Source organism: Canis lupus, chromosome 1, assembly GCF_003254725.2.
Source record: "Canis lupus dingo isolate Sandy chromosome 1, ASM325472v2, whole genome shotgun sequence".
NCBI lineage: Eukaryota > Metazoa > Chordata > Mammalia > Carnivora > Canidae > Canis > Canis lupus.
In genome coordinates, this window is record NC_064243.1 from 64,306,426 (window position 1) to 64,319,552 (window position 13,127).

The 13,127-nt window shown below is 49.1% G+C and overlaps 1 long non-coding RNA gene and 1 other non-coding gene across 6 annotated transcripts in view; one reads left to right on the forward strand and one right to left on the reverse strand.

Moving 5' to 3' along the window:
• The first annotated feature begins 1,717 nt into the window (after nucleotides 1-1,717).
• Nucleotides 1,718-13,127, forward strand: part of LOC112644525 (uncharacterized) — a 40,387-nt gene continuing 28,977 nt past the window's right edge. For 3 of the 5 annotated variants that reach the window (XR_007413404.1, XR_007413407.1, XR_007413412.1), the window contains exons 1-8: nucleotides 1,718-1,787; nucleotides 5,477-6,167; nucleotides 6,932-7,240; nucleotides 8,745-8,925; nucleotides 9,325-9,437; nucleotides 9,753-9,794; nucleotides 10,281-10,388; nucleotides 11,235-11,344. This is a non-coding gene — a long non-coding RNA (uncharacterized LOC112644525). Of the gene's footprint in view, nucleotides 1,788-5,476; nucleotides 6,168-6,931; nucleotides 7,241-8,744; nucleotides 8,926-9,324; nucleotides 9,438-9,752; nucleotides 9,795-10,271; nucleotides 10,389-11,234; nucleotides 11,345-13,127 lie in introns of all 5 variants that reach the window. The other 2 variants (XR_007413406.1, XR_007413405.1) reach the window with 2 other exon arrangements.
• On the reverse strand, nucleotides 10,290-10,392 carry LOC112645710 (U6 spliceosomal RNA). Its single transcript, XR_003127207.1, has one exon. It is a non-coding gene; the product is annotated as a U6 spliceosomal RNA (small nuclear RNA).

Genomic DNA, 13,127 nt, shown 5'->3' on the forward strand with positions numbered 1-13,127 from the left:
TGTGCACGACTCCAAGGTGGGACTAATGAGATTTGTGACAGATTGGACAGGGAGCATGAGAGAAAGAGGATGACCCCACAGAGTTTGGCCTGCCCAACTGGAAGGATGGGGTTGCTATTTAGCGATCGGGAGAAAACTGCAAGAAGAGTGAGTTGTGAGGAATCAAAGTTTGGTAACTGGGGTCACCCAACATCCAGAGTTCGGGAGATGGAGAAGAAGCAGTCAGTGAGGGGGGCTCCTGGGTGGTCCAGTGGTTGGGCATCTGCCTTCAGCTCCGGGCGTGACCCCAGGGTCCTGGGATCGAGGCCCCCCTGGGGAGCCTGCTTCTCCCTCTGCCTCTCTCTGTGTATCTCTCATGAATAAATAAATGAGATCTTTAAAGAACAAGAAAAAAAGAAGCAGTGAGTGAGGTAGGGAGAAGACTAAGGGATCACTGTGTTCTGGGAGCCCAGTGGCGAAAATACCTCGAGAAGGAAGAACTATGGTTGTCGCGTGTTGTTTGTTATGATTTTTCAAATCAACTTGTTTATGACAAAAATGAATTTTTTTTTTTTTAAGAGTGATGTTGTTTTGGTTAAGAATGAAGTAAGGGCAGCCCGGTGGCTCAGGGGTTTAGTGCCACCTTCAGTCCAGGGCCTGATCCTGGAGACCAGGGGATTGAGTCCCATGTCCTCCCTGCATGGAGCCTGCCTCTCCCTCTGCCTGTCTCTCTGTCTCTCTCTCTCTCTCTCTCATGAATAAACAAATAAAATCTTAAAAAAAAAAAAAAGAATAAAGTAAGCAGAGACAGGATATTGTCATCTCATCTGCAGTTGTGTATAAGCCCTCAGAGCTCGGCTGCGGAGGGGCTGCCTGAGAGCTTCTCAGTAAAAACATACAAAGAAGCTACTGCAGCACGTGGCCACTGAGACCATAAACACCAAGAGACTGCAAGGACCCTCGGAGAGCACTTGGCCTAGGCAAGGTGATTTTCTTTGCTGATCTCACCAGCTCTTAAAGATCGTGGAGCAATTAGCTCCTGCTGCTGTTTGGACAATTGTGAGCCTCAGTGGCAATAGCCATTCAGTAGCAAAACCTGAGCCAAGTGGCAGGTCAAGGAGACCCTCTTGCCCATCAATAGGGGCTTCATTGTTCCCTAGCAACACGCTCTAGCAACAGCGGACATCAGCGCTTGGTTGAGGAAACCGGCTGTCCTGAGTATCAGCTGGTATAAAGGGACACTTCAGGTAAATTTGGGCTTTATTTCTTTCATCTTCACAATAGTGTGATTAACCAACCTATCATTGGTTTGGAGTATGCTGTTTCTTTATTGGGCTTTTTTTTTTTTTTTTAAGATTTTATTATTCATGAGAGACCCAGAGAGCAAGGCAGAGACACAGGCAGAGGGAGAGGTAGGCTCCCTGCAGGGAGCACAGGTGGGACTCCATCCCGGGACCCCAGGATCATGACCTGAGCCAAAGGCAAATGTCCAACCACTGAACCACCCAGGTGTCCCTCTTTATTGGGTTATTAAGAACTATCATCCCATATGCTGTTGGCTTACAAAATTCCTACAGTGAACTTGCGATAAATGAAGAGCTGACACAGACAAGACCCAGTCTCTGAAGATAAAGTTGCCCCCCCGCCCCCCGCCAAGTGGTCAACCAAGTCAATGTTATGTCACAGAGGATTGAGATTTGATGACTAGACTTAGCAAATTCAGTGTCATTTGTGCTGGTGATGAGGGTAGCGTCGATATAGAAGGGCACGCAGTATCCTACCTAGAGATCATTCCAGAGAAAACAGGAGTGAGTATTGTGACTCACTTCAAATAGAATGGAGCTACGAGAGGAGACGTGGGTCTTAAAAAAAGAATTATTTTTCTTTTTTTTAAAAATTTTTAAAAAATTTATTCATTTATGAAAGAGAGAGAGAGGGGGGCAGAGGCACAGGCAGAGGGAGAAGCAGGCTCCATGCAGGGAGCCCGACGTGGGACTCGATCCCAGGACTCCAGGATCACACCCTGAGCTGAAGGCAGACGCTCAACCACTGAGCCACCCAGGCATCCCAAAAGAAATTTCTTAAGAAAGGAGATATTGTAGTATGTGTATTTACTGACAGAGGTAATCTGGTAACGAGTAAAAACCTGATGATGTGAGAGACAAAGGAGAGAGATGCTGGAATATGGCCTTGAGTAGATAAAAGAGGATGCAGTCCAGTGTACAACTTGAAAGATTAGCTTTAGGAATGCGGAGAATTTACCCAGTAGTACAGGAGGAAGGAGCGTATATAGGGACTAATTAATGGCAGATGCGGTCTGGGGGTTGTAGAGGTGTCTTCTGGTTGCTTCTATTTTCTCACTGAAATAGTAACTGGGTTACGTTGTAGTAACATGAAGCTTCTGTATTGCAGCCCTTTGTCACCTCAGAGGCTTGTTTCTCACTTGCTAAATATCTAGCCCTGCTGTTGAGCCCTGGGGGTGCTGCTGTAACTCATCCAGGAAGCTGGGGAGCGCTGCGTGCTCCTCTATGGTAGAGACTGGGGGTGGGGGAGAGTGCCGTCAAGCCTCTTGAAGCCTGTCCCTGGACGTGACAGAGCACCCTTCCACATGTCATCGGCCAAAATAAGCAACCCCACCATATCTGACTCTAAAGTGGGGCTGTGGTGTGCAATCTTACCATGCTTCTTGGAGGAGAGGAAACCAGAATATCTGCGAATGGAGGAGAAGGCACTGCATGGTCATGAAGAGTGAGGGCATAAGATTCTTGTTTTGGAGAGTGAGGCACCAGGAGTAAATATGACGAAGCACCAAATGAATGCCAAGGCCAGTGGGGCGTGTATTGAAAGTGGTTAGGATGAGGAACGAGAAGCTGTTTTTATGGTGCTAGGTGGTGCTAAGTGAAGGAAGGATCGGAGACCAACCCGTCAGGTCCCCCGGAGGAGAACAAAGACAAACGCAAGGTCCAGAGGAATAAGAAAGATGAGGGTGTTTGACTTGCAGAAGGATGTAATGAGGAACATTCTAGAGATGGCACGGCAAGCCAGGTGGTAAATGTACGGTGCAACCTGTATAGTCTCTTTCCCAGTGGCCTTGTCCCTTCTTTGGCCAGTGGTGCCTTGATTTCCCCATTCGTGCCAGCTTTATTTAGTCTTCATGGCTTGCTCTCCTGGTGTGTGCAATGTGCTTTACAAAATACAGGGCAGTTCTCTATGCCTTGTGTAGTGAGCTAAAGGAATGTCTCCAGCTGCCAAAGTTTTCAGGAGTTAGAAGACATTAAGGTGATGAGAAATGATGAACCCGCAGATGTGTAGTTTCTGAGAGGCCCTATTTGAGAGATGATGATGGGTTTTTTAAAATATTTTAAGATTTTACTTAAACTCAATTAATTAACATAATGGATTACTGGTTTCAGAGGTAGAGGTCAGCGATTCGTCCGTCTTATATAACACCCAGCGATCAGATAATGGATTTTTGAGGGGCTTTCAGTATCCAAAAATAAACGGTTATGACAATTCAAAAAGTACTGTCAACGTTTTGCTTTTCTAAACTCCAAAGATTGATCAGGACCTGTAACAGGGCTTGTTCTTTCCCTGTCATCAAAACTACCAGGAAGGAAGTGACTATAGCACATGGACGAGTGGCCTCCCAGGGATGTCTGTCCGCTGATGCCCGGAGCCTGCGAATTACACGGCATAAGGGGAATAGCAGCAGTTGGAATCCAGTTTGTTAAGCAGCTAGATCTGACATGGGGGGTCATATTGGATTATCCAGACGGGCCGAATGTAGTCACAAGGGTCCTTGAACGTGGGAGAGACAGAAGATTAAGTACTGGAGCAATGCCCTGTGAGAGTCTACTTGGCCATCGCTGGCTTTGAAGATGGGAGGAGGTCATGAGCCCAGCAGCCTGGGCAATCTCTACAACTCAGAAAAGGCAGGACCATTAGATTCCAGAAAAGAACGCAGCCTGGCCAACACCTTTATTTTAGCCCCGTGAGGCCTGTTTTGAACTTGTGACCTCCGGAGCTGTTAGATAATGAATTGGTGTTGGATTCAGTGTTCTAGGTTTGTGGTGATGCGTTATAGCAGGGATAGGAAACCGATAGAGCGACTAATCATGTTGGATGACCTTGACCACCCCTTTTTACCAATTACCCTTTTACTCTTTCTTTCTTTCTTTCTTTCTTTCTTTCTTTCTTTCTTTCTTTCTTTCTTTCTTTCTTTCTTTCTTCTTTTTTATTTATTTTTTTTGAAGGGAAATTGGCTAGGCTGTTTGCACGCTACCAAACCAACGACTTGTTTTAAGGACCTGTTGGCCAATCTGTAGCACTGGGGGGAAATAGGCATCAATTTGCTCCTGCAGAAGGGTTGCCCATTTTAAGCCATGGGCAAGGAAAACTATTTGGCACCATGTGCCCAAGTCAGTTAGAAGGAGAGATGAAGTTGGTAGACTCTTCCTCGGGCTCAGTGCACACTTGAGGCAAATCCGTGAATATCCTGAAATTGTCTGCCAAACTGGGTCAGCTCTGAGGATGTTTCTGGCGATCAGACCCTTAAAGGGCAGAGTGAAGACATTGCTTTGGTGTAGCAGCAGCACACGACACTCCGGTCTGGGTGTTCGGCACAAGCTGCCGTGGGCCAGGCCTCCGCGAGTGACGTGTGTGCAGCAGAGCTCTCCCCGTTTCAGTCCTCTCGGCCTCTCTCCGAGACAAGTCCCACGTTGCCGATGAGAGCACCGCACTGTGCACGAGCTGAGCAACTGGCCTAAGGCTCGTAGCCAGTGAACAGTGGCTGCGGACTGTTGCCCTCTGTGTCTCTGTCCCCCTGGGACATCCGCTGCCCCCCCCCCCCCGCAGCAGGCCATCGGTCCCTGCTTCCCATCACCGTGCGGATAAGTGAGAGCCTAGGCGTGAAGCAGCTTCCGCAAACCGTTATTTAGGTAAAATACTGGGGAAGAGAACGGATGGTGACAGATCGATTGAGAAAATTCTCCCTGACAACAATCATAAGGACGCGTTAGGAGCTGACAAAGAGCAGAGACACCAAAATCCAAGGTTTTTTGTTTTTTTTTCCCCCCTAGAGATATTCAGAGAGGAAACACTGCTTCTGCTTGCTGTATCTTTACGGATTAAAGGGAGTTAATAGTTGATCGTTACCAGGGATGCCAAGCCTCGGGGTGATTTGGCCTCAAGGGAACACATGGCCAAGTTGGGAGACTTTTTTTGGTTGTCACAGAGTGGGGGTGGCATGTAGTGGGCAGAGGCCAGGACTGCTGCTAGATTCTACAAGCACAGGCCAGGCTCCCAGCACCAAGGGTCACGAGTGCTGAGGTTAGGGAGCCATGGCCTATGTGGCCAAGGAGAAAATGCTTACAAACAAATTCCTTATTCCTTTTCCAGTAGCAGAGAACCGATGGTATGTTTATATTAAAACGAGTAAAAAAAAAAAAAAAAGTTTTACATGTAACCCCTCTTTCTTTCTTTCTTTCTTTCTTTGTAGCATAGGAAAGCTCCCAAGCGTGGCCCTGGACGGACAGGGGCATTAAAGGGCATTAAAGGTGTTGACCCTTGAGATGACCTGGCAAAAGCAGAGCCAGGACCCAGCTCATGCCTGGAAGGTGTGGGAGCGAAGGAACGTCATAGAAGGAACGTTGATTCAGGAGGAGGTTGGGCTTTGTTCCTGCTTTGCCACTTCTCTGGCCCATGGCCCAGGGTAGCAGTTGCCACAAAGACGTCGGGGTGGGCTGCTTGCCCCGGAACCACAGGCCCTGAAGGCTTCCTGCTGAAGCGGCCTGTGGTGGCCGCAGGGTGGCCCTGACGTGGCCGGGGGATGTGCCTTCTTCAGCCTTCTTCCAGCGTGGCTCCAAGCCACTGGCCACTACAAGGCGTGACAGTCACCTCTGCAGTCCCCAGGGTGGCGAGCAGGTTGGGGGGGGTGGTCTCTGTGTGGCCAAGGACGACATCCCCGTGTTGTTCTGCTCTCCACGGTCGGAGCAAACGGTTCCTCCCGCCGGTCCTCCCGGGAGGCTGCAGGTCTCCACCGACGTCCGTCTTCAGGGACCGGAGCTTTCCACGGCTCCACCGGGACCTTCAGCCGCTGTGTTGCCCCTGCCTCGTCCTCTGCGTCCGGCTCGAGCTTGGACATTCTCCGACTGCAGCAGCTCGGGCCTGAGCTCCCGAGCCGGTTGTCGGTTGGTTTTCTGAGGATGGGGACACCGGACGGAGGGGTTCCCGGGGGGGGGGATACGGTGTAGCTGGGGAGGCGAGGGGGGAGCCCGGGGTAGCGAGGCTGTTTGCAGGCTACCAAACCAATGACTTGTTTTAAGGACCTGTTCCCCAATCTGTAGCAGAGTGGCCCAGGCCAGGAGCTCGAGGCGTGACTCGGGGGGCCCGGGCCTGAGCCTGGCCAGCGCTTCCCAGCCTGGCCCGGTGCCCTCTCAGTCCCCGCAGGCTCTCTGGGCCGCACGGCCTGTGCTGGAGGCAGGTGGCAGCGTGGCTCCGGGGCAGCGGTGGGCCCGTGCGTGCCCCGGGGGCTCCCTTGCTGCCAGGCCCGCCGTCCCCGGGGAGCACCCATCCAAGCATCTCTCGGCTCGTCCAGCCAGCAGGCCGACGGGGTCCGGCAGGGGGGTGTCCTGCCGAAAGACGGCAGCCCGGCCGTCACATCCTCCCAGCGCCTCCGGGTCCAAGATGCTGAGCCACGGCCGACCTGGCCTCGAGGTTGCAGGACCTGCGGCCCGGTCCTGGGGCACCCGGGTTCCCCCTGGGGCTGGGATCAGCTTGTCCTCCCAGATCCCACCCGAGACGGGCGAACGAAGGCCAGAAGGGTGGTGGCTCGGGACTTGCTGTGTCCCAGGGATGCGGGACCCCGCGTCTGCACCGCCCGACGCCTCCACCCCGTTCCAGCTTGGGGATCCTCGGCGGTGCCTGCACTCCCCGATAATCTGTCTTTCTTTAGGCTTCCACCAATGGTGACCATTTTCTTCCTGATTTTGAGAAGAGGAAAAAAAAATTTCTCCGTGCAGGCCGAGGACTCGGTTCAACTTGCAAGTCTCAGAGCATCGTGGCGTGTCCTCTGCTGCTTCGGGATCAGCCCGTTCATCGCCGCCTAGGAGCCATTGAGCTGCTCTGCAAGCACAGAGGGCCTCAAGCAGCCACCTGGCCAAGGGCTGTTGAGCAGACCGGGGTGCACACCTCCTTGTTGGGGGCACGGGGGACGGCGGCCCGTCCCCAGCCTCCGGGTGGACCCAAGGAGAGCTTGTTGCAGGTGCCTTTGGCCAGGACTCCCCGCCTGCCACAGGTGTCACCTGTAGTCTCAGAGGATGGGCACAAGGGGGCACCATCCCACCAGTGTTCTTTCTGGTTCTTTCTGGATCTGGGAACCACTGCCCTGTACTCGCTAGTTTCCACTGAGTGTCAACTTTCTGCTCTCCCCACGCTTCCCTGGCTTTTCCTATCTCCTTTCCCGTGTTTTTCTTTGGTTCTTGGGAATCTGAGGTACAGAGTTGATGGCCTCAATGATGGTGGTGACCATCATGCTAGTAGAAAACCTACAGAAACACTGATAGTGACCTGATATTGGAGGCTTATTATGTGCTAAGGGCTTTCAAGATATTATTTATTTGTTTAGTTGTTTATTTTTATTTTTTTTATAAAGATTTTATTTATCCATGAGAGATGCAGAGAGAGAGGCAGAGACACAGGCAGAGGGAGAAGCGGGCTCCATGCAAGGAGCCCCATGTCAGACTCGATCCCGGGACCCGAGGGTCACGCCCTGAGCTGAAGGCAGATGCTCAACCACTGAGCCACCTGGGCAACCCTCCAGATAGTATTTAAAAGTCTCACTGCAACTTTGCAAGGTTGTCTTCATTTTATGAACAAAGAAGCTAAGGTTCAGAGAGCTCCAGCAAACTTCCCAAGGACATACCTGCAACAAGGAGGTAAAGAGGAGCAGGGTGAAAGCAAGTTGATGCAATGTCAGGGCATTACTGGTCTTTGGAGCATTTACAGAACTTGCACATGGGGTATAGTGGGGGGAAAAACCAAACAGGAGCTCAGCCTTTGTGAAGTTCATGATCTAAAAGAGGATATGGAGTAAAAATAAAGGGGGAAAGAAGTAAAAGCAAAAATAAAGGAAAAAGAGCAAGTTATATCTGTGATGAGAATGAAAAAAAGGACACATATATATGACATTTGTAAGACTGTATATTTAAAAAGGGTGTGAGATTATTGGGAACACTTTCCAGGTGTAGAGTCAAGAAGACATCCTGAAGTTGATTCTTAGCTTGGAGTAGTTCTGAAGACAGGAGTGATAAGGTCAGAATAAAGAGCAGTTATTCTTGGGTTCAGCTCTCAAACTTGTGAATCCTTATTGTTAACTGTGGGTTTTGTTCTTTGTTGTTTTTTTGTTTGTTCATGACACTCGAATTTGCTCCATGTCCTTGGAGGTGAAGTCTCAGCTACAGCTCTATGTATAGGTGACAGAGACCTAGGTAAAATGTTTTGAGGGTTTATACACCCAAATATTCCAGGTTATCTATCCCATAGAACCATAAGAACAGCAAGAGCCAGGAATCTTCTCATACTAAAATAAATGGAGGTTTATTTGCTGGGGAGCTGAGCATCCCACCTGGGACCTTGGATATGTCACTGCATTTAATCTTAACACAACCCCGTAAGATGTGCATTAATCAGTATTCCCTCAGGACGTCGAGCTTAGGTAGGTTGTGCAAATTCACCAGAGAGTAATACTTTTTTTTTTTTTTTTTTAGAAAAAGATTTCTTTTATGTATTCCTGAGAGACCCAGAGAGAGAGGCAGAGACACAGGCAGAGGGAGAAGCAGGCTCCCTGCCTGGGAGCCCGATGCAGGACTGGATCCCAGGACCCCGGGGTCATGACCTGAGCCCAAGGCAGACGCCCAACTGCTGAGCCACCCAGGCGCCCCAGCCATGGTAATTCTCACTTAAATTCGATTTATAAATTTCAAAGAATTTTCGGGTTATGCCTCCACCAGAGAGTGTAGTAACCTGGGTTAGGTCTCAGAGCAGCTAAGCGGCAGACACTGGACTCAAACCCAGAGTCCATTGCCCATTAGCCCATTGCCTTTCTCCTGCAATGGCAGCACCGCTTTATAGCAAATAATGTATTACACCACCAGTCTACCACTGGCGTTCAGAATACATCATCTCCAAGAACTTCTGTTAAAAATCAAGCATGTTATTTAGGAAGAACCGTATGAACATCAAATAACACATAAAGGCATCTGTTTTTATACCTACTTACAACTTGCTGTAAAAAGAAGAAGAATCTAAAATGCTTTTTTTTCAAATATTTTACATGAACGATTTTAGAGATACACGCAGTGATCTACATGACTATTGAGAATCAACACCTGTGTTTTTTTGCGTGTCAAAGAGAGATCTGTACTTTATCAACACAAACAGAACACAGTGGATGCATAGAGGTAAGAAATCTGTTCAAATGCAGCCTAATATCTTAGGCTGTCAGTGTTTATACAGTCCCAATCTTTCCAGTACCCTCTAAGCTGCAAACTTCTGTGAACCCAAGTGGGGGAAGAGTGGCCCCAAAGAAAGGGCCCTAGGATGGTCGTCAGTGGGTGTGGAGTAACAGGGCAAGTGTAAGACGGAGTCACTGCACCGCTCTGGACCCCGGGGTCCCCATGTGTAACAGGAGGACCCCAGAAGACCTCTAAGATCCCCATCATGCTGAGGAACATTTCTTAATCTGAATTTAACATTTGGTTATTTGTTTTATTCAGAAGATCCAGAATTTTTTAAGACCAGTCCAGACTGAGACACAGGTGACACATTTTCCATTGCTTTTTATTATGTTTGATGTCTTATGGAAATTTGTGATGTTTTAGGGAATTTTTTTCCATAGGTTCCCAGGAACCTAAGACCTGGGCACATCACATAAAACCAATTTCTGGCGGGGGCAAAAACAAAACAATCAAAACCCACAATAGGAAAAAAAAAAAAAAAAAAAAGAGGAAGTTAACACTGTCTGGGGCCATCATAGCAGAACCAAGAGAATATATTCTTTTAAAAAAAATTTGGGGGGATCTCTGGGTGGCCCAGCACTTTGGCGCCTGCCTTTGGCCCAGGGCGTGATCCTGGAGTCCTAGGATCGAGTCCCGAATCAGGCTCCTTGCATGGAGCCTGCTTCTCCCTCTGCCTGTGTCTCTGCCTCTGTGTGTGTGTGTGTGTGTGTGTGTGTGTGTGTGTCTCATGAATAAATAAAATCTTTAAATTTTTTTAAAATATATTCTTTAATTGAGACATTCTAGGCACTTCCTAAAAAGATGGGACGCTTCACGAATTTGCATGTCATCCTTGCACAGGGGAGACGCTCATCCTGTATTGCTCCAGTTGTAGTACGTGCGCTGCAGAGGCAGGTACCCATGGACCTTATTACTTTTTTTTAAGATTTTATTTACTTATTAATGAGAGAGAGAGAGAGACAGAGACAGAGAGGCAGAGACACAGGCAGAGGGAGAAGCAGTCTCCCTGCAGGGAGCCCGACATGGGACCCGATCCCAGGTCTCGAGGATCACACCCTGGGCTGAAGGCAGGCGCTAAACCACTGAGCCACCCAGGGATCCCAGGCACCCCACCCATGGCCCTTAAATGGGGATTCACAGATGGGGACAGAACATAGGGACAGAGGGAGCCCAGGCTTTGTTTCCAGAGCACCCACCTCCTATGCGCTCTCCCTAAGGCAGGCAGGATGGGATGCACAGTGTCAGGGACTCCGCCGCTGTTGGTGGACAAAGTCATCAGATGCTGTGCAAACAGGGAAAGGCTGGTGGACAGACAGAGCCACTGGTCCGGGGATAGGTCGTCAGACTCCGGCCCGAGGGCAGCCGCACAGGTCCCCGATGAGAGGTGGCGCTCTTCTCCAGGAGATCACCACGGCCACCTGCGGGCTGGGCCCAGGCCTGCCCCTCCTGCCCCTCCTGCTACTCGGCTACTTGCCTCTGATGGGCGGCAGATGTTCCGCATTAATGAGGGCGGGATGCATCCCTCGGATGGCAAACTCCATTCAGCAGGAAGAGAAGAAGAAAGGGTGAAAAGGAGAAGGAAGAAGGCAGAGGGTTGGGGGGAGGGAGAGAAATCCCTAGAACCTTCTGGTGTTTCGAGAAATGGTTGTACTCTCCTGGGGGTCGCCCTTAAAGCTAATTTGAACCGTTGGCTTCGGAAGGAGTGTGAGCAAGAGGTGCGCTGAGCTTTTGATTCTGCAGGTAGAAGCAGTTGGGTTTTTCGGACCCGTAGGCTGCCGCTTTGGGCTTCCGTGCATCAGCTTCCTACGGGGCTCTAGAGGAGAAGGCCAAATTCGTGGAGACTTTCAAAGGTACGAATGGTTTCTTAGTTTAAAAAAAAAAAAAAAAATCTGGGAGTACTGTAAACAGAAATTAAAAACTTAGGATTTAATAAGCTGTGGTTCAACATCAACACAGAACTCCCAGAAAACAAGGCACAAGGATTTGGTCCCCTGGTTTGAACGGATGATTTTACAGGATGCGTCTTTTTATACCTTTCAAGTAATGAATCTCTTTGTGGTCACGAAAGAAGGCTTGGAATTTTTTTCCCTTGGCCTTGGAGCCAAGTTGGCTGCCGCTCTGTTGGCTTCCCAGGCCCGGTCGACTATCCAGCCGATGTATCAGAGTCCCCAGCTTGTGCTTGAATTCCTCCATAGATGGAGAACTCACTGTCTCTCCTGACGGCCCGCCTTGGACGGTGCTTCTTATTAGATCATTCCACTTCTATTAAAATGAAATTTGCTTCCTAAAGTCATTTCTTTTTAATTCATAAAATAAAACAATACTTCAAAGAGCATTTTGGAGCATCTGCCACATGTCAGGCCCTGTGAGGCCTTAGGAATAAAACGATAGGAAAAATATATATAGTTTAGCTGATCTTGTGGGATGTTTAGTCCCATTTGACAGATCTCAATTTTTTGCATCCTAATATTCCTAAGAAATGGGTCATGCTCCTATGGACAGCAGTGGCGCTAGATACAATCAGCCCCTGGCGAAGTCAGTATGTGGTTGATGTCCTAGCAAGTGAGTGTCCCTGCAGGCTGGTAATCCTCAGCATCTCAGCAGAGAAAGGGGTCCCTAAACGACTCGACTTACCATCACACCCTCATTGAAGAATTGCTGCTCTGAGGGTTTGATATCTGTGGAAGTCCAGTCCCGCTTCAGCAGGAGGTCAGATCAAATATCTGAAGAAAACTGTCCTCTTCCCTCCCACCGTGATCACTTCTTCCGGCTAAAGCATGCCACAGAATTCAAACTATGATTATCGCATTCCTGAAGGAAGCAATGGGCTCAAAAAACACGGTCGGTGGCAGCTGCAAAGGCATCCACACGTGTGCAAAGTGCAACTGGACCCATCAGGCCAAACCAACAGCTGAGAAAGAAGAGAGGTGATGTGCAGGGGGAGGCCTGAGCTTAGGGTCGTGCCCCGCAGATGCGATCTTCCCCAGAGAGCATCGTCTCCAGTGACCAACCGAGAGCACGGGGAACATGGATAGAGACGGAGAGGTGGAGGTGCTTAATGCCCCACCTTCTCGCCTGCCTTCGTTCTAAGGCACAACCGATTGTTCCTCGAGGGGGGTTAGAAAGCAGGTAGGGTAAAGCATGTCCTGTACCGCGGCAAAGTTAGGATTTAGAGACAGAGAAACAGAGAAAGACAGAGGTGGGGGGGCAGGGAGGAAGAGGAAAGAAAGACAAGCTAAGATAAAAATCGTTCCAGCTTATATAGCTGGAATGTTTATAATGTAAAGAGACAGCTGCATTAAAGGATTAGACCCCACTGCCTGATTAACATCATTTGATCTTTTGCTATTGAAAAGACCCTGTGTATTTTCAAAGGCAGTGGGCTTCTTAAATAAAACCAGGAGTCTGGGCTAGCAGAGAGCTGTTAAAAAAAACAAAAACAACTCACTTTTAGTTTAGCCATCTTTTTTTGTCCTACCTGCCTCATAATGTTCGGTTTCCTGCTTTTGTATTATTGGGGGGTTGCACCTAAGTCTGAAAATTGGGGCTCTGGGAAATTCGATATGGCAAAAAATAAGCATGAAAAAAATCACGATGACTTAAATTGGTCAGATCAGATTTTCCCCCCATGAA